The sequence below is a fragment of the Eptesicus fuscus genome, chromosome 4 (genome assembly GCF_027574615.1).
Source record: "Eptesicus fuscus isolate TK198812 chromosome 4, DD_ASM_mEF_20220401, whole genome shotgun sequence".
NCBI classification, from domain to species: domain Eukaryota; kingdom Metazoa; phylum Chordata; class Mammalia; order Chiroptera; family Vespertilionidae; genus Eptesicus; species Eptesicus fuscus.
The window spans coordinates 33,319,115-33,341,284 of record NC_072476.1 but is presented as its reverse complement, the minus strand read 5'-3'; the positions used below and the strand labels follow the sequence as shown (position 1 = coordinate 33,341,284).

Sequence of the window (22,170 nt, the reverse complement as noted above, 5' to 3'; positions counted from 1 at the left end):
TGCCACATAGCTGTCGTCCTGGGACACTCTCCCCCACCCCTGTTCCTGAGTCCCATGCTTCCTCTTTCTCGGGTTATTCAATGTATGTATGCACCACATTTTGTTTATCCACTATCCATCAACGGATAATTGGGTTGCTTCCAACTTTTGGCGATTGTGAATAATGCTGCTATGAATATGATTGTACAAAATTTTTACAAACTTTTATCTGATCTCTTTGTCCACCCCATATGCATTCCCACTTTCAGGGATGCCTGGTGTCTCTAACATCTAAGCCTTTTTGAGGTTCTGTGATGACAATCAACTTTCTATTGGCCTTTCCTGTTGCTGGCTTATGTCTTAGCTTTTTTTGGTCTGCTGTAAGTCAGTTATCATTGTCCATCTGCTTTTTAACATCAAAACATTTTGTTATACAGCTTTGTGCAGTGGCAGTATCATAGCCAATGAGGTTTATCCAAGGCGCGATTATTGCTAATTGAAAAAAAAAATTGTTATTGTTTTCTCCTTTCTATGTCCATGATGGTTTACATCTTAAAAGAAAATATTTTATTATAATTTTATTGTGATTTCAGGAGGGAGAAGAAGTAAATGCCAGTGTACCTCCATACTTAAAATCTCTAAATTGTGTTACTTCTGAGTGATATGATTTCTGATTTTTCCCCCTTGCGGCCAAATGGCTCCCAATTCTTAAAAATGTAATTTCTTCAGTGTAAAAATATATGTGATAATGAAAAACAGTTTGGCAGGCCCTCAAAAAGTTAAACAGCGTTACCATATCATCCAGCAATTCCATTCCCAGGCATATGCCCAAGAGAATTATAAACATACTGGAGGCCCAATGCATGGATTCATGCACATTGAAAGGAAATTAATTAGAAGAAATATTTTAGAGGCTGGGGAGGGACCGTGGGAGGTTGACTCCAGGGCGTGTCAGGCCATCTTGCCCAGTCCCCATCAGCAGGACCCAAGCAGCAAGCTAACCTACTGGTTGGAGAGTCTGCCCCCTGGTGGTCAGTGTGCGTCATAGCGAATGGTCGAACAAACAGTTGGACAGCTATTAGGCTTTTATTATATAGGATGTTTACACACACACACACACACATACACACAAAATATATATATATATATATATATACAGCATTGGTCATAATAGCCAAATTTAAATGTTTATTGGCAGATGAATGGATAAACAAAATGTAGTATATTTATACAATGAAATATTATTCAGCCATAAAAATAAAGTACTGATAAATACAACATGGATTAGCCCTGAAAACATTATGCTAAGTGATAGAAGATTCTTATGCTAAGAGTTAGAAAAGATCACATATGTATTATTCCATTTATATGAAGTATACAGAATTTGCAAATCTATAGAGATAGAATGTAGTCAAGTAGTTGCTAGGGGATGGGAAATGGGGAAGACTGCTAATGGGTACTGAGTTTCTTTTGGTGAGGAAAATGTTCTGGATTTAGATGGTGATTGATGATGGTTGCATAACCTTGTGACTATACTAGAAACCACTCAACTGTATACTTTAAGATGGTGAGTTTGTGAAATTTATATTATATCTCAATTTTTTAAATGTATGTGGTTAGGAATTAGGAGTGAAAAATAGGACAAAAATTTAAAGTAAGCGACATAAAACTTCGATAGTACATCAAATTCTCTTATGGTCATGGATTGTAGAGAGGCAGAATATGAAGATCAAGATAGATGTTATATCTATACTTTATAGGCTAAACCTCTGTAGCTCACACAGTATTTAGCCACACACCACTATGATTGGCCATGATGGTGAGAAAGAAAGATGATCTGGTAGGCAGCAGAAGAATAAGGTGGCAAGACCACAAAGAGAAATGAAAAAGCTAGGAATCTGGTCACAGCTCCATCCTGTGGGTCTCTTGTTCTCATCTGTAAAGTGAGAAGACTGGATTAAATCCTGAGCCCTACCCAGGTAAAATTTAGTAGCTCTGAGTTAGGCTCCAGAAATCTGATTTTTTAAAGTTTCCAGGTGATTCTGATGTTCATCCAGGTTTGGAGATCTCTTTTTAGAAACTGGTAAAAATCAATATTTCAAATTGTATGTGGTCTGAGATTCTTGAATTTCCTTTTATGAAATTATTTTTATGAAAGGTCAACAAATTAAAAAGTTCAGACACCTAATTTTTTGCTAAGTATAGTTGCCCATAGGAAACTTGTAATACATATAGTTATTCTAGAACAGAACTGGGAATCAAACCCATTATTTCGAACCCAATTCAAAGGGGTTAGTTATCTATGTATGTAGTCATTCCCATACTCTATGCTGTTTTAATTCTCCATGCCTTTACATGTGCTATTCCTTATGCCTGGAATGCCCTTCCAATCTTTCTGGACAATTCTTATGCAACCTTCAAGATTCAGGTCAGCCGGGCCATTGTGGCTCAGTAGTTGAGCATCAAGCCATGAAACAAGAGATCACTGGTTCACTTCCCAAGCAGAGCACATGCCCTAATTGTGAGCTTGATCCTCAATAGGGGGCTTGATCCCCAATAGAGATGTACAGGAAACAGCCTCTCAATGATGTTTTTCTCTCATCGATGTTTATATCTCTCTCTAAAGACCAATAAAAACATTTTTTTAAAAAAAGATTCAGTTCAGCCCAGCCAGCGTGGTTCAGTGGTTGAGCATCGACCTATGAACCAGGAGGTCACAGTTCGATTCTGGGTCAGGGCACATGCCCAGGTTGCAGACTTGATCCCCAGTGTAGGGCATGCAGGAGGCAACTAATTAATGATCCTCTCTCATCATTGATGTTTCTATCTCTCTCTCTCCCTTCATCTCTGATATCAATAAATACATATATTTTTAAAATATATTCAGTCAAGTTTCCTTTTCTTCAGAAAGCCTTCTAGACCTTTTATATTGAACTAATCATCCATTCTCTGTGTTCCCTTAGTGCCTTGTGTTCACCTGCCACTGTTGTATTAGTTATTACAAATTACCTCAAAACATAGTGGCTTAAAAAAAACAACTATCATTTATTATCTCACAGTGCCTATGGGTCAGGAATTCAGGACATGGTGGGGTTGGTTTGTCTTTGTTCCACATGTTTGGGGCCTCAGCTGAAAGATTAGAAGGCTGGAGGGCTGACGTCACCTGCGGGCTTGACCGAGGCTGGAGAATCTGTTTCCCAGATGGCTCGCACCCAGGGCAGACAAGTTGGTGCTGCCTATTGGTGTAGGCCTCCATTTCCTCCTGTGTGGGCCTCTCCTTAAGCTACTTGGATGGACCCAGCATATGGCAGCTCCTTCCCCCAGAATGGACCATCTCAGAGAGAGCAAGGTAGAAGCACAATATGTTTTGTGACCTCACCTCAGAAGTCACACTGTAATTTCCCTCACATCCTATTTGTTGGGAGCCAGTCCCTAAGCCTGGCACACATCCAAGGGGAGAGGAGTTAGATTCTACTTTGTGGAGGGAGGAGCATCACAAAAATCGTGGACATATCTTAGAACGACTACAACCATTATGCATTCCATAATATTGATTACATGTTTCTCTGTGTGTCCCCTACTAGTTTGAGGGCACCCCCATACCAAGGGCTCTGACACAGGGCTTGGCACCAAGGGAGCATTCAAAAAATATTCAACTATTACTTGGATATCAGAGAAATCAATCATCCTGACTACAGGGCCGTCAGACCTTCTCTGGCTTCTGAGAATGAGTTCCAGAAACTCGGATCTGGGTCCAGGCTGTATGACCTCGCCTCCCAATGCCCTCAACACTCTGCTAGAAAATTCCTCAGGTTTAATGAGGACATTTCAGGGTTTAGGGTGGGATATTAGTACAATCTGCAGAACTTAATCTCCAGCATACATATGCCCAAATCCTGTGCCTGTCACTTTCCCAAACCTGCTGCTCCCCTGGTGTCATCATTCCAATAAAGGACACCAGAGACCTGACACCATTCTGTGCTTCCCACCTCTGCTTTCTCTCAAAAGCCGCTCGGATACGAAGTCCTACAATGGGTGTGTGGACAGGGGGAACACAAGCTAGTGGATGAGGGTCTTTGGATTCACATGTACACTGAGTATTGTCTATGGGCTGGATACATGGTATGTCTCATATACATACACACAGTTTCAAATTTATATAAATAACATGTTAATAACATATTGAAGCACAAATTCACCTAAAAGTATTCCTGAATTCAGAGCAGTCTTTTGGAATGTATTTTTCCCCCATCAATGAGCAGTACAACTATCATCATGGGGATCAGTGAAACTTTTTGGTGTTAAAGAAAGATCCCTAAAATTGTGCCACATATACATACTAGGGTATATTTGTACATGTGCAAAATGTAAATAAATTATGGAATATCCATATAATGGAATATTAGACAGTCATAGAAATGAAGACACTCTTTAGGGACTGCTGTGAAACAGTCTCCAAGATCTATTTTAACTGAAAAAAGCGAACTGCAAAAGCAGCGGGCTACAAGTTGTATATATACACCCATAAGAGTACTGAAGATTCTGATACACTTGGTTTTCCCCAGAGAAGGAGCTGGGGGCCACACAGCTCCCCACTTCTTATTGCATCACTTTCAAATTCATCAACATGTCATTCATGGCCCTTGTGCTCTGGCTCTTTTCAGCTTTCTCTGTCTGCCTTCTCCTTCAGACTCTCTGGTTCAGGGCTGCTGACCCCCTTCCAATTTCCCGAGGGAGCGGAGTTTCTTATATCTCCATCCATTGCTCACATTCCGCCACTTGGAGTTCCCTTACTCCCCTAACTTCCCTGGCTCATCTCCACCCATATTCCAGGATTCAACTCATGTGTTACCTGTTCTAGGAAGTACTTCCTGCCCCTCCTCCAAGATGAGTTAAACAACCCTTCACATTCATTCAATCTTCTGTAAAGATGTATTGTCCTCACTTCTGGCCAGGACCCCTACCAGGTGTTGTGGGTACATAAATTAAAAACATAGCCCCTGCTCTTAAGAAAATAGCCACGTCGTGAAAAGGTACCCGTTAGGGTTAAACCAATGCCTCCTTACCAAGTTCTAAGGAGTCAAGTTGAGTGTGGAATTTTCAATCTTTCAACTGACTGAACAGTTTCTACCTTCCTCCCTTGTCCTCGAGGACACTGTGCACACACCAGCCAGAGCACTATCACATTGTAATACAGAACTCAATTGTCTCATTTCTCTTCTCTACCAGGCTGCGTGCTCTAAGAGTGGGAAGTAAAATGGAAAAAAAGAAAAGGTTACATGAAGGTCGTGGAATTATAATCAGGCCTTTAGGAATGGAGATAATTTCAACCCTTTTAGATGTGGAGGCAGAAGGACATTCCAACTCGACGGAACAGGGTGAGCAAAGGAGACACGTGGCTGTAATGAAGGACATGTGTGCGCTTGTGCACAATGAGGGAGGGGGGTTGTGGGAGAGCTGTGAGAGATAAACTAGGTTCAGCTTCTTTGAAAGATTTTGAGAAATAAAGTGACACAATTAGATTGGAGTTTTAGGGCAGGAAACTATGGGGGTAGTTTACAAGATGGATTGAATGAAGGGTGTCCTTACTCTGTTTGCAATACTATAACAGAATATCATAGACTCGGGGGGCGGGGAGGTTGCTTATGAACAACAGACATTTGTTTCTCACAGTCCTGGAGGCTGAGAAGTCCAAGATCAAGATGCTGGCAGATAGGTGTCTAGTGAGGGCCCACGTTCTGGTTCACAGATAGCCGTCTTCTCAGTGTGTCCTCCCGTGGCAGAAAAGGTGAGTGAGCTCCCTGGGGTCTCTCTAAGGGCACCATCACATTCATTAGGGCTCTGTCAAAAGGGCCCACCTCTCAAAGGCCTCACCTCCACGTACCATCACACTAAGGGTTAGGATTCCAATCTATTATTTTTTTTGGGGGGGGGAGGGAGTGTCACAAAATTCAGTCTATAGCAGGGGGAGAGATAGGCACCAGGGAGATCTGTTAGGAGTCAGAAGGACGTGGTAATTAATTAAACATGGAGACTGAGGGAGATTCTTTTTGGACCTTTCCCTTTCCTCAGGCCCCATGTGCAGCAAATCACACCCGCTATTGATTTGAGCACCTCCACTGCCACTGCCTTAGCTTAGCCTTCCGCATCTTGGCCTTCTGTCTAGGATAGGCTGTCTATCTTCATGATGCTTTCTAATTACATTGCTCCCAACAGCTAAAGAAAAACAGCCTTGGTCTTTTTTTTTTTAAATATTTTTTAACAGCTTTATTGATATATAATTAGCATATTATACAATTCACCCATTTAAAAGTATACAATTCAATGGTTTTTAGTGTATTCAAAGAGTTGTGCAACCATCACCACAATCAGTTTTAGAATATTTTTATAACCCCCAAAAGAAACTCCATACCCTATAGCAGTCATTCCTCAAAGCCCCTAACTCCTCCCAGTCATAGATGACCACTAATTTACTTTCTGTCCGACTGCCAGTTTAGGCCCGATCCCCCAGGGATCCCTGCGGGATTGGGTGCAGGCCGCGCTTAGGGGACCCCCCCCCCCACCTGTGTGCACTGGGCCTCTAGTTGTCAAATAATATTCTATTGTATGGATATACCACATTTTGCTTATCCATTCATCAGTTGATGGACATTTGGATTGTTTCCACTTTTTGACTGTTATACATAATGCTGCTATGAACATTCACATACAAGTTTTTGTGTGGACACATGTTTTCTTTTTTAAAATATATTTTTATTGATTTCAGATAGGAAGGGAGAGGGAGAGGAAGAGGGAGAGAGAGATAGAAACATTAATGATGAGAGTGAATCATTGATTGGCTGCCTCCTGCACACTCCCTACTAGGGATTGAGCCCACAACTCAGGCATGTGCCCTTGACCAGAATCAAACCTGGGACCCTTCAGTCTGCAGACCCACTCTCTATCCACTGTTTTCAATTCTCATAGGTACATACCTAGAAGTAGATTGCTGAGTCCTAACTGAATAACTGCCAATTTCTCTGCATCCTCACCAGTACTTCTTATTATCTATCTTTTTTTTATTATAGACATCCTACTGGGTATGAAGGGGTTTCTTATTGATTTGTATTTCCCTAATGACCAATGATGTTGAGCATCTTTTCATATGCTTTTTGGTCATTTCTATATCTTCTTTAGGAAAATACCTCTTCAGACCCTTTGCCCATTTTAAAAAATATATATTTTATTGATTTTTTACAGAGAGGAAGGGAGAGGGATAGAGAGTTAGAAACATCGATCAGCTGCCTCCTGCACACCCCCCACTGGGGACGTGCCCGCAACCAAGGTACATGCCCCTGACCGGAATCGAACCTGGGACCTTTCAGTCCGCAGGCCGATGCTCTATCCACTGAGCCAAACCAGTTTCGGCATTTGCCCATTTTTAATTGGGTTATTTGTCTTACTAATATTGAGCCCGAAATCCAGGGCATGTGGCCTGACAGTGAATCAAACCATGACCTCATGGTTCATGGGTCAATGCTCAATCACTGAGCCACACTGGCCAGGCTTTATATATTCTGTATATCTTTCATCAGTATATGATTTGCAAAAATATTCTCTCATTCTGTGTTGTCGTTTTTAAAATATTTTTTAACAGCTTTATTGATATATAATTAGCATACTATACAATTCACCCATTTAAAAGTATACAATTCAATGGTTTTTAGTGTATTCAAAGAGTTGTGCAACCATCTTGCTTTTTGATGATGCCCTTTGAAACACAAAAGTTTTTAAGTTTAATAAAGTCCAATTTATTGATTTTCTTTCATTGCTTATGCTTTTGTATCATAATTAAGAAACATTTTCAAATGCAAGATCACAAAGATGCATGCCTATATTCTCTTCTAAGTGTTTTATAGTTTTAGATCTTACATTTAGGTCTTTGGTCCACTTCAAATTAATTTTTTAAATGATTTTTATATTTTACAGTCAATTTGTCATTGGTAGAAATGTCACTAGTGATGATTTATTTATTTATTTATTTATTAAAATATATTTTATTGATTTTTTACAGAGAGGAAGAGAGAGGGATAGAGAGTTAGAAACATCGATCAGCTGCCTCTTGCACACCCTCCACTGGGGATGTGCCCGCAACCAAGGTACATGCCCTTGACCGGAATCGAACCCGGGACCTTTGAGTCCGCAGGCCGACGCTCTATCCACTGAGCCAAACCAGTTTCGGCTATTTATTTATTTAAATCCTCACCTGAGGGTATTTTTTTCCATCGATTTTCAGAGAATGGAAGGGAGGGGGGAGAGAGAGAGAGAGAGGAGAGAGAGAGAGAGACAGAGACAGAGACAGAGAGAAACATTGATGTGAGAGAGACACATCTATGGGTTGCCTCCCACATGTGCCCTGACCAGGGACAGGGATCAAACCTGCAACCCAACCCAGGTACATGCCTTTGAACAGTAATTGAACTAATGATCCTTTGGTGCACAGGCCAATACTCTAACCACGTGGTCACCCCGGCCAGGGCTATTTTTTTGTTGTTATAACTCCCTGATGGATTAACCATTTTATCATTATAAAATGTTCCTCTTTATCTCTATATTTTGTCTTAAAGTCTATTTTGTCTGATATTAGTATGGCTTCTCCATCTTTATTATTGCTACTTTCATGGTAACTTTTTCCATCCTTTTACTTGCAGCCTTGGGCTTTAAGTGATCCTAACTGGACCCTGATCACAGATGATTGGATTTAAGGACATTTTGAGTCTAAAAATGAGTCACCAACTTAATGAGATCCCCAATGCTTAGGGAGGTGACAGTGAGAGAGAGAGAGGATGCCATGAGAGAGGCCACGTGGCCCTGAGAGACAGAAAAGACAGGAACCAGTCCCAGTTTCTGTAGATTTCCAGTTCCAGACCATCCATATCCTTACAGTATACCCACCCCCTTCCCCACCCCCTACACTTTTCAATTAGACCTTGTTTCTTGCAAACAAAATACCAAACTACCCTAAAAAAGACATAGAAGTTTATTCCAGGAGTAGAGGTGCAAACAACAGAATCTCAGAGGAGCTATGAAGTCTTCTTTTTTTTTTTTTTTAAAGAACATATTCTCTTTTTTAAAATATGTTTTTATTGATTTTTAGAGAGAGAGGAAGTGAGAGAGAGAAAGAGTGAGAAACATCGATGAGAGAGAAACATCATCAATCGGCTGCCTCTTGCACACCCCCTTCTGGGGATCAAGCCCACAACTCAGGCATGTGCCTTGACCCGGGATAGAACTGCCATCTCTTGGTTCCTGGGTCAACGCTCAACCACTGAACGAGTGAAGAAGACGAAGAAATGATCCCTGCATCCCTGAATGAGAAATTAGAAGTCTATGAATTGATAAAACAGTTAATGAAGACTTCTATTCAGATACTATGCCCGTTGAAAGTAAAGCTTTGGTGGACTTCACTGCCATTTCTTTAGAGTACATTAGGTCAATCACCAAAAGTACTTTTGAAACCACAGATACCTGGTTTGCCTCCCAAAGATTCTGATTTAATTGCTCTGGGGCAGGGCTAGGGCATTGGGATTTTTCAGATCTCTGCAGTTGATTTCAAATTACATTAAAGTTTGAGAATTGCTGCTTGAAAGACTTTCTAAGGGAATAGGGAACATAAAGACTGTATGGCTAAATGGATATTTTTACAGCAGTAGGTGATTTGCATCAAGAAGGAACAAATTGCAATCCCAGGGTATCTGGGTAGAATCATATAAAATATTCAAGGCTTCCCTGTGACCCTGAAACAAGAAACACCTTTCACTGTTAGTCAGTGGTAAATATTGTAAATATTGATCATATTCTACTTCTTAATTTGAGTGGCTTAACTTCTTAACTTACCAATGTTCATTCATTTTTATGCATCACAGCTAACATATGTAATATCTATTCTTTATATATTTTTGAATACGTTATAAAAGTTTTCTGCCAAGCCTGGCCGGTGTGCTCAGTGGTTGAGTGTGGACCTATGAACCAGGAGGTCATGGTTCGATGTGCAATCAGGGCACATGCCCAGGTTGTGGACTGGATCCCTGGTAGGGGGTGTGCAGGAGGCAGCCAATCATTGATTCTCTTTCACCATTGATGTTTCTCTCTCTCTCTCCCTCTCCATTCCTCTCTGAAATCAATAAAAATATTTTAAAATTTTTTCTTCTGCCAAATATTTTATAATCAAAAAGGACACTGCAAATTGCCAAATGATAGGAGTTACTATGTTCACAACTCTGCTTATGGTTAAAATTAAGGTTTTGAGTATCAAAGACTGAAATCCTGTTAATTGGAATAGCATTATGTTAAGGCCCGCCAAATAATTTCTACTGCATTCCTGATTGCCAAGCAAATGTGATGAGTCGCCTCATAATGAGGAACATCTGGTCATAGGAGTCTGCAAATACCATGAATCCAAGGATGAGCAGGGAAAAGAGGAATTGCAGGCAAAATGAATTGCAAGAATTTTTTAGGGAGTTTGCAAGAGTGACTTGAATCCCATGGGTTCAAAATCCAGGAGGATGAAATAAAGGAGTGTAGACTACTACTTCATTTCTTTCCTCCCTCCTCCCTCCCTTTACTTCTCTGTCTCTGTATCCACCCCTCCCATTTTCCTTCTTTTCCTGAATAGTTTGGCTAATTATACTTCTTTGTTAAACTGCCACTGAGAGCCTGATGGCTCTTGGCACACTGTAGACGAGTAGATACCAAAATTGAAGGAAGAGGAAATTACAGTATGTTACCAATGACCTGCTAACATCTGCTTCCCCCATCACACCTCCTCTTCTTCAGAAAAATGTACCACCAATTAAAGACTAATTAGCAAAACCTCTTAGTTGTATGTGGAGGAGGGGGCATCAGATGGATTGTTCCAGCCAGAAACATGGAAGGAGTGCTATTAACCAAAAGGAAGTTACTGATAACATTGGGAAAGGAGGGAACTACGAGGTTAGAACCAAGAGGAGGCAGGTGTTAAAAACAAGGAGGCAGGGGGACCATCCAATCTCTGTTTTTTGCTGAGACCAGGTTGACATTCTGCCTGTAGCCATACTGGTTGTTGAAATACCTAAATGCTTTCCTATCAGTTGGTAAAGTGCTGCCTAGTATCTACTGATGCCCCCACCCGACCCCATCTACCTGCCTTTAGGCCACCACCCTTTCTTCTTATCTGGTAACTAAAGGGTTAACCACCAGCACAGCTGTTGTGTCTCCTGGAATCTGACAGTGCTAAAGTCAGCATCTATTCTAATTGGCTGGTGACCATGTGGTAAGCAGCTGCTAAATATTTTGAATATCATCCCTAGCTGTGACCACAAAAAAGCAAAAGCCGAATAGGTGAGATAATTTGGTGCAAAAAAATGGCCCAACACACTGAGTTGAGGTTTTGGCTTCTGCTTCAAGTGCTGGCAGGAACAGAACAGATGTGTAGGCCTGGGTTCCACGTGATTTGCACAACAAAATAATTCCTTAGTTTAACTGGCAAAGATGTAACTAAGGCTAACATACTACATTAGTCACAGGCCCTCTGGTCATCCTTGAGTCATAGACCCAGATCTCTCTGAAGAAGAGGATGGGAACCTCAGAGAAAGCTGCTACATCATTCAGTTCTTCAGGCTGGTTAGTACCAAAGATTGACTGGACTCGAAAAATAATGGAGGATTACCTCAAGCTGAATTAGATGCATACGTGATATAGAAGAAATTTATTTTTTTCTGTTTCTCTTTATCCACACCATCAGAAACTATTTGTCTTCAGCTGGTATGTGTAGCAGCGTATCTTCATAGGGACCTAGTTCACTTTACCTAGAGTGAATATCAGGACTGAGTTCTGATCCCAGGAAACCCCTAATCCCTAACAAACAGGGATGGTTCATCACAACTTATTTATTCCTCCATAGATGTCACCCTAATCTTCTACATTGATGATATCATGCTGATTTGCCTTGGACATTAGGAAGTAGCAAATTATTGATACACTAGAGGCCTGGTGCGTGAAATTCGTGCACAGGTAGGGTCCCTAGGCCTGGCTGGCAATCAGGGCCAATTGGGGCCTTCCGGCTGCTGACAGGGCCCTTCCTTCCCCAGCTGCCAGCTGCCGGCCTCAGCCTTCCTTCCTTCCTTCCTTCCTTCCATGCCACCCCCTGGTGGTCAGCACACGTCATAGTGAGCGATCGAACTATGGTCTCCAAGTCGAACTCCCACAGGGACAATTTGCATATTAGCCTTTTATATATATATATAGATAGTTGAGACAGGAATGTATTAAGGGTGTGAGATTAAGGGGTGATTGGAATAAAGTATAATAGACTATCTCCTTCAAAATGAAGGAGTGGGGTGTGAACAAAGGGTAAGTTGCTACATTTTATACCTTTCAGGAGGGTCTACAAGGAGTTGTGGAAGCAACACATGCCTCTATTTTAGCAGGGCTTTTTTTTTTTTTTCACTGCAAAAAATAATAGTTCACTCAATGAAGCTCAAATAGGGAAAGCAGATAAGAGAATGAGAAAAACCAAATATCCTAGATGTGAGGCAATAATGGGGTCAAACTTTGTGTAGACTGAAATCCAAGGAAATTCTGGATGCGAGAAAACTCCAGGAATAGGATCTAGCAAGCCCAAGAAAGGGAATCTGACTACCTTTTCTTCTTTTAAGTGTATGTTTTATTTTTAATAAAATCTGACATGTACATAATTTAAAGAGTTAAATACTTCCAATGGCTTGTAAGAAAAAAATAATAGAAGAACCCTTTCAGTGCTTCTCCATTTCCAACTAGCTCTTCAGAAGCAAGCACTTTCAGTTCTTATAGCTGATTATTTTGGTATTTAGCTCCATATTTCCAAATAAAATAGTTATATTTTGAATCCTTAATTTCCCCCCCCAATTTTATCCATTATCTATTGACTTACCACTGTGATCAATGAGATCTAGCTCTCTAACTTCCCAGTCTTTCTCTCTCTCTCCCCCTCACTCTCTCTCTTTCTCCCTTCCTTCTCCTTCCCTCCCTCCCTTCCATGCTCTCTAAAACTCAATGGAAAAAATATCCTCGGGTGAGGATAATATATATATTGTTAATCCCTTATTGTTAATATCTTTCTAACTAAAATGACAAACATATGTTCAGAGGATGGGGTAGATGAGAGAGAGAGAGAGAGAGAGAGAGAGAGAGAGAGATTATATGAGAGAGACACATCCATGGGTTGCCTCACCCATGCACCCCCACCAGGGCCAGATCAAACCTGTGACCCAGGTACGTGCCCTTGACCGGAATTGAATGCTATTATAACTGAGCCATGCCAGCCAAGGCATAAAATCCTCTTTATCTCTCCTTATCATGCTCATGCTTTCCTCTGCCATCTTCAACATATGAAATATATTTTAATAGCTGTTTTTATGTCTTTGTCTACTAATTTTATCATCTGTGTCATCTCTGGATCTGTTTCTGTTATTTGATTATCTTGCCTCACCATGGGTCATGCTTTCCTGTTTCTTTGCATCTCTGATATTTTTTTACTGCATGCCAGACAGCGTGAATTTTACATTTGGGTGCTGGATTTCTTTGTATTCCTTTAAATATTTATCTCTTTGGGATGCAGCTAAGCTATTTGGAAATAGTTTGGCGAGTCTGTGATTTTTTTCAAGGTCTACTTTTCAGTTTTGTCAGTGGGAACCAAAGCAGCCTTTAGTCTAGGGCTAATTTGGCTAGCTCACAGAGAGTATCCTTCGGAGTATTCTCTATGCCTTGTGTATGATGAAGTTTCTCCATTCTGGTTGTTAGGAATGTAAACTATTCCTAGACTTATGCAATCTCCAGAAATGGATTCACCTGTTTCTTTCTGGTGGTTCATTATCCGGACTTAAGTAGTTTCTTCATACACCTGGATGAGTACTCAGCTGAAGACTTGAGAGGGACTCTCTGAAGATTTCAAGAGCTCTTCCTCTGTCTCTGTACTGCTCTTTCTCCAATACTTTGCCCTGTAAACTTGAGTTCTATTGGCCTCCCTGAATTTTTAGCTCTGTCTCTTTAACTCAGGGAACCCTGAGTGGGCTCTGTGTAGGTTCTCGTTCCTTGTACTGAAGACTGAGAATTCTCTCCAGGCAGTAAGCTAGAGCAATGATAGGGCTGACCTCATTTTTTTCCCTTTTCTCATGGATCACTGTCTGTAGGGAGCGGTTATAGAGTTAAGCCTCGGACTGACCTGCTGGCAAAGTCGCAAATAAGTCCCAGCTTGGAGGGCACAGCCCTCTAAGCATAATTAAGCTTGATATTGTGACTGCTCCCTAGATCTTTCCTGGGTAGCTAGTGGGCTGTGGAAGGTGCAGCAAGTGCTGCCAAAATAAGTGAAACTTACAAGAACATTGTAAATTACCTTGTTTACCTCTGACTATAAAATAAACCATCAGCTTGCAGTCTGGATCTGTTCTGTGACCTCAGCCAGGCACAGAAGATCCACCTAGACCCAGCTTATTCTCTTGTCTGTCTTTTTCTTCATCCTTCACCAGCCTTCCCTCAGGCTCGCTGAACCCTTGGCTGTGCTGGCGCGGCCCAACTGTCCTGTGCTGCCTGTTGTTCAATGTACGAAAACATTTGCTTCATATACTCTCTCCATTTTTAAAATCATTTAACATGGGAGGGTGAATGCAGTCCTTGTTATTCCACTGGGGCAGAGCTAGTCTCCTTGCTTGTCTCTTCACATTAGACAACTTTAAAGGCCATAGGCCTTGGTGTACTTGTCTGTCTTAGGATTCTGGGTCTTCCCATCTTCCAATCAGTTGTGGCCAGAGACCTTTAGTACAAAATTTTACTGCTACAGTGGATTGCCCACCCAGTAGGGGCCATAGAAAGATGATTTGATTTCTTTAGAAGAATCTGTGAAAGGGCCCATCGCCAACACACATAGAGCAAACCTGCTTAGGAGTCCTTATTTGACTCATTTACTGGTTAGCCTAAAAATATGTTCATTTGAGTGAGGAGAAGGAGAAGAAAGGGAAGTTTTGAAACTAGTCAAGGCTATAGAGCAAGATGCCCTTAAGATCTTGCCAACCCCTCCTAACCGGTTTGGCTCAGTGGATAGAGCGTCGGCCTGCAGACTGAAGGGTCCCAGGTTCTATTCCCGTCAAGGGCATGTACCTTGGTTGGGGGCACATCCCCAGTAGGGGGCGTGCAGGAGGCAGCTGATCGATGTTTCTCTCTCATTGATGTTTCTAACTCTCTATCCCTCTCCCTTCCTCTCTGTTAAAAAAAATCAATAAAATATATATTAAAAAAAAAAGATCTTGCCAACCCAATTATGCTGAAATGTCTAGTCCATGCACCCTTATCATACCCAACAGGGAGTCACAGTGGGGGGTCCCTGAGGTTTTGAAGCAAGATCACATTTTAGCAGATAACTATTCTCCTTTCAGGAAACAACTCCTAGCTTGCTTCTGAAATCTAGTGTAAATATCTAAGATAAAAAGTTTCAATGAAACCCAAACTAAGCATTGTTTAATCTATCTTGCCTCACAACTGGGCAACCCAGAAGCTTCCCATTACTAAGTAGACTCCAGATATGAAGGCTTAAGTAAGTTACTTGAGCATATTGTTCATGTCTTTATATACTTCTCCTCTCCCCTGTTACATGTACTTTCACTTGCCCCATTGCTACTCATCCTCAACACAAGCCCATTGCTGCATGGGAGAGCCTCCTCTATGATTAGTTAAATCAAGGTCAAAATAAATCTCTGGCCAGATTTACAGATGTTCTGTGTAATATACTGGCACCACCCAAAAGCAGGCTGGCTCATCATTATTATATTAAAATCCCATGGAAAGTTTCATGTTCAAGATGGTAGCATGAAGGCAGCATTTTCCTTTTACCTTCTTGCAACCATTTAAGAGCATAGGGGAGAATAAGAAACAAAAATACAAATTCCAATTTCCGCAAAACAATGAACAATAAAGCTTCAAACCGCGATTCAAATAGAAGGGCTGCCTAAAGTAATGGAATTCTAGCAAAGGTACATGTGGAAGGAAGGGTAGTAAGGTCACTGCTATTGCAGATCTCAAGAAGAGACAGTACAATACATTTCTCAAGGGTGAGGCGTACACCACTTCAGGATCTGTCCTAGGTGTCTGAGATGGGGATACTGAGTAGGCAGAGAAGCAGGCAGAAGCCTCCTAGACCTAGTGTAGTTCTGTGAGGTGGGACGAATGACAGTCAGACAGGCAAGCCAATGCATGAGGAAGTCTTTCTCTCTGGGGTGGCAATGAAAAACTCTACAAGTAAGTAAGAAGTTGGATGACTTCAGTAATATATTAATAAGGTAGATCTGATATTATCAAACATGCCTTAGTTTCAGGTACCCAGAAAAACTTCACAAATGTTGGCTACCTATTAGGCTACAAAGAAAGCCTCATTCAGTTAGAGAAAAATAGAAATATATACACCATTATCCGATCACTATGTAATACAACTAGACATGAACATTAAAACTAAGGGTGAAAATGTCTCTATCACCTGACAATTTTATTGTTCTTTTTGTTGTTGTTGTTGTTAACCCTCACCTGAGGGTAGTTTTTCCATTGCTTTTCAGAGACAGTAGAAGGAAGGAAGGGGGGAGAAAGAAAAAAAGAGAGAGGGGAACATTGATGTGAGAGAAACACATCCACTGGTTGTCTCTGGTTGCCTCCCACATGCACCCTGACAGGAGGCGGGGAGCAAACCCTGAAACCCAGGTAGTGTCCTTGACTGGGAATCAAACCCATGACCCTTTGGTTTGAGGGCCAACACTAACTACTGAACAACACTGGCCAGTGCTTTATTGTTCTCTTTTAAAAGAAACTCTGGAGTCAATAAAAAAAAATAAAAATGCAGGATATTTAGAAAATAATAATAAACACCATAACATGTTAGAATCTATGAGCTATAACTAAAACAGTGTTCATATAAAATGTTTTTGACCCTATTTAATAAAAAGTTAAAATAAGTAAGCATCCAACTCAAGAAATTAGAAAAAGAATAACAAAATAAACCTAACAGAGCAGAAGAAATAAATGGATACAATCAGAAATTAAGTTATGAAAAAACAACAAACAAAAAACAGTAGAACTATCAATAAAATGGGAAAAATGGATGCTTCTTCAATAAAATAAAATATATTTGCTAACCCAATAATCAACATCAAGATTTATGGGAAAACAAAGATATACTTTCATTAAAGGGAGGGATATTAAGATCTTTAATTTAAGATGTTAACTGGTGTGTGTCACTTTGGAGCTAGGCCTCACCACTGCCTGCTGGACTGTGTGTGCTTCCTCTTCACTCTGCAACCTGCAATAAGCGTGCCCCCCACCTCACACGTTCTACCTGTGGCCCACCTGCCAGCCCCCAGCCCTTCCCACAGTACATCGAAGGATGTAGGAAGCGGTTATAGGGTTAAGCCTCGGACTGACCTGCTGGCAAAGTCGCAAACAAGTCCCAGCTTGGAGGGCACAGTCCTCTAAGCATGATTAAGCTTGATCTTGTGACTGCTCCCTAGATCTTTCCTGGGTAGCTAGTGGGCTGTGAGAGGGGCAGCAAGTGCTGCCAAAACAAGTGAAACTTACAACAACATTTTAGATTACCTCATTTGTCCCTGATTATAAATAAAGCCTCAGCTTTGCAGTCTGGATGGGTTCTGTGGCCTCAGCAAGGCACAGAAGATCGACCTAGACCCAGCTTTTTCTCTTTGTCTGTCATTTCTCCATCCTTCGTCGCCCCTGCTCAGGCTCGCCGAACCCTTGGCTGTGCTGGCGCGGCACAGAAGGACACAGGTATTACTTTGTTAAGGTTCCTTTGAAAGCTTTTATGCCTTGCTCCAGCTCATGCTAATCAGAACTCTACTTTAGCAAATGAGAGGTACCCAGGCATAGTCACAGTCAGGGAAACTACAGCTTTCTTGTAGAGTTTCTTATTATATTTCTTTTCTTGGAAAATAAGAAAAGATTTCCACTATTAACTAAGTACATTTAACAACTTAATTAGACAAGAGAAAGTAATTAGAGATAGAAAAATCAAAAGAAGTTAAAACTGTCGTTATTTGAAGATAACGTGACCTCTACCTGGAAAATGAAGATAATCAGCTGGGGAAAAGGTATTATAAACAGTCAGTGAACTCACTAGGAGACTGGTACAGTCCTGAGGCTATACTAGAGCATCCAACTTTTTGGGAACCTGTCAGGAATTTAGTGGCAGGTTCAATACTATCAGGTTCCTTCTCTCACAGAGGGTGTGGTGATTTATACACACTGGAAAAAAAAATGTTTCTTCTGTATTTAGGTTTTCTTTCCCAGCAGGTCATGCCTCTGACTATTTCACCATCCCTGGAATTATTGACTTTGCATAACACAAATGTGGTCCAGACAAAATTGTCTCCAACCAAGAAACTCACTTCCCAGTGAAAGAAATAAGACAGTTGGCAAGCCATGGGCCATTATCATATTTCCCATCCACTAGAAGCAGCTGGCCTTATAGAACAATGAAATGTTCTGAAAACAGATCTAGCAGTATCCAGGAGACTGCACCATGAGGCTAGGATGCTTTCTTGCAGAAAGTGATATGTGATCTCAAACAGTGACTGAAATGCAGTGTCAATTCTCCCTCGGGCAATATAGACGTCCAGAAACAAAGAGTTGGGTGGGGATGGAGGGTGGCAGCTCTCCTATTACTTCTCTCTTAAAAATGTTTGCTTTCCATCTCCTAAGGATGAGATGTTTTCAGCAGGTAACCCAATAAGGGTTCTACCTCTCCATTTGGAATTCCTCTTGCCACTAAGGCAATGCAGAAGAGGATGTTCCTGTGCTAGAGTGCTCCCCCTGATTATGAAGGGTTATTACTCCCTAATAGGGCCTGGGAGGGATAGAGGTGGGTGCCTCCTTGTACCACTATAGCCAGTGGTACAAATTAATAGAAAGCTATCACAATCCATATTAATGTTCTAATTTTCCTCCCCCACTATTGTATACACCAGGTTTGATGGCAGCTAAGTCTACCAATTTGTTCAGGTTTTGGGATGGTAAGAAATAACCGTTGGCTAATGAGAAACCTTAGGAGGAATGGGCAGCACTTGGTAACTGTGAATTCTGAAATTTAGAAGAAATGTTTAAAGTGGTTTGAGATGTCACATCTGCATATCTGGATGTGACTTGGTGTTGCCTCCTGTTAAGGACTTAAAGTGCATTTGTGGTTTTGATAACGGAAAAATGGAACAAGGTACACATTGGGGCGCCCAGAGCTTAGTTAGTTCTGGGCTCTCTTCTCTGTCTACATGATATGCCTACGCAACCTCTTCCAGTCCCATGGGTTTAAATAACTGCTTTATACTGATGACTCCTAAAACTCCTGCAAATCCAGACTATATATCTACCTGCCTATTTGATCAACTCCTTGGAGGCATCCCAAGGGTCTCAAGTCAACATGTCCAAAATAAAACTACTAAATTTTAGCTGTCAGTATCCCCTGATCTGCTCCTGCTACAGTACCCCCTTTTCCAATAAATGGCACCATAAGCTGCCCAGTTGCTCAAAACAAAATGTAGAGCTTCCCTGTCCAATATGGTTGCCATTAACCACATGTGGCTATTTAAACTTAAATTTGATTTTATTAACATTAAGTAAAATAAAATTTTCAGGGTCTCAGTTTTACTAGCCTCATTTCAAGTGCTCAATAGCTACGTGTGGCTAGTAGCTACCATATTAGACAGTCATAAATGGAACATTTCCACCATCAAAAAGAGTTCTATTGAATGGCACTTCCCTAAAGAGGTTGTCATTGATTCCTCTTTCCCTCGACTCCCACCTGTATTCCATTAACAAGTCCTATGGATTTTATATCCAAAACATTCTCTGAATCCATCCATTTCTTTCCAACCCACTCCTATCACCATGGTCTATGCCACCATTACCTTTCACTGTACTGCTGAACTTATTTCCCAATTGCCCTACTTCCGATCTTACTTACCTATAACCATTTCCCCTATAGTGGACAGATATATATATATATATATATATATATATATATATATATATATATATTTTATTTCAGAGAGGAAGTGAGAGGGAGAGAGCAGTAGAAACATCAATGATGAGAGAGAATCATTGATTGGCTGCCTCCTGCACACCCCCCTACTGGGGATCAAGTCCACGAACCAGGCCATGTGCCCTTGACTGGAATCGAATCCACGACCCTTCAGTCCGAAGGCTGATGCTCTATCCACTGAGCCAAACCAGCTAGGGCCAGAATTATTATTATTATTATTATTAATATATTTTATTGATTTTCTACAGAGAGGAAGAGAGAGGGATAGAGAGTTAGAAACATTGATCAGCTGCCTCTTGCACACCCCCCACTGGGGATGTGCCCGCAACCAAGGTACATGCCCTTGACCGGAATCGAACCCGGGACCCTTGAGTCTGCAGGCCGACGCTCTATCCACTGAGCGAAACCGGTTTCGGCATAGAATTATTTTTTTTGAAAACTGAAAGTCAGATCACATCTTGCCCTGGCTACAATCTTTCCAATGGCTTCTGTGGCTGAGACTGTGGTTTTATCCTAATATCCTTTCTCCCTTTCAACATCAGTAACAGAACCTCTGAAGTTTAGGTGAGCACATGGAGGCCCAAAATAAAGAATACATTTTTCAGCCCAGCCAGCATAGCTGAGTGGTTGAGCATTGACCTATGAACTAGGAGGTTCAATTCCTGGTTAGGGTACATGCCCAGGTTGCAGGCTGGATCCTTAGTAGGGGGCATGCAGGAGGCAGCTAATCAATGATTCTCTCTCATTAATGTTTCTATCTCTCTCTCCCTCTTCCTTCCTCTCTGAAATCAATAAAAAATATATTTTAAAAAAGAATACATTTTTCAGAGTCCCTCTTTGCACTTAGGTGTGTTCATGTGACTGAGTTCTGACCAATGTGGCTGTGTACAGTTTCATGGCATGTCCTTAAATAGAACAGGATCTCCCTGCTGCTGTAACAGACATGATGGCTGAAGCTAGGATAGATCATGAGGTAAACTTGGGAGTGTAGGTAATGTGTTATGGAGCAACAGGTAGAAGGAGCCTAGGTCTCTGGCACAGTGGAGCAGCCCACTAGCCCTAGAATGCCTACATAGACTATCTCATGAGAGAGAAATAAACTTCACCTGGCTTAAGCCCCAATTGTTTTGGGTTTTCTGTCACAGTGGGACCTAATTCTAATGAATTCAGCCAGCTTCCCATCACACTTAGAAGAAAATCCTAACTCCTAACCAAAGTCTGGAAGGTTCTGCATAATCTGGTTCCACTCCAGTATAATCCCTCCCACTTTTCACTCATTTCCCCATGCTTCATCTACTCTGGCTTTCTTTTTTGCTGCTTCAACACACAAAACTTGGTCATGCTTTAGGGCCTTTATACTTTCTTCTGCCCGGCTTGCTCCTCCTCAGGTCTCCTCATGGCTGACTCCTTTTTGTTAATCAGGTTTCAGCTTAAATATCACTGCATTAGAGATAGTTTTACTGAACAGTCTAAAATATCCAACAAGTCACTTTTTAAAAAAAGTTTTTATTGATTTCAGAGAGAGGAAGAGAGAGAGAGAGAGAGAGAGAGAGAGAGAGAGAGAGAAACATCAACAATGAGAGAGAATCACTGATGGGCTGCCCACTGTACCCCAGAGCCCACAACCTGGTCATATTCCATGACCTCCTGGTTCATGGGTCCACGTTCAACCACTGAGCAACAGGGGCTGGGCAAGTCACTCTCGTTTACAATAGCTTATTTTAATTCTCTGCATAGAAAGTATCACTAACTGATAATTCTGTAACTATTCATTGTGTGCCTTCCCCTACTAGAATGTAAGCCCCATGAAGATAGGAATTTGATTGGTTGTCCAGAACAGTGCCTGAAACCTAGTAGGTAGTCAATAAGTGTTTGTCAAATGAATGGTCAAATACTATTCCATGGATTGTGTGGTGATAAAAAGCAGGGTTCCTAAAGTAAAATGACCCAGATTTGCCCCGCCAGAGTGGCTCCTTGGTTGGGCATCGACCCAGGAACCAAGAGGTCACCAGTTGATTTCCGTTCAGGGCACATGCCCAGGTTGCAGTCTCGACCCCCAGTAGGGGGCATGCAACACACAAATATCCTTTCTCTTCATTGATGTGTCTATCTTT

At 41.3% G+C, this 22,170-nt stretch overlaps 1 non-coding gene across 1 annotated transcript; it reads left to right on the top strand.

Annotated features, from left to right (window-relative positions):
- The first annotated feature begins 414 nt into the window (after nucleotides 1–414).
- LOC114231638 (U4 spliceosomal RNA) lies at nucleotides 415–554 on the top strand. Its single transcript, XR_003617620.2, has one exon. It is a non-coding gene; the product is annotated as a U4 spliceosomal RNA (small nuclear RNA).
- The last annotated feature ends 21,616 nt before the right edge of the window (nucleotides 555–22,170 follow it).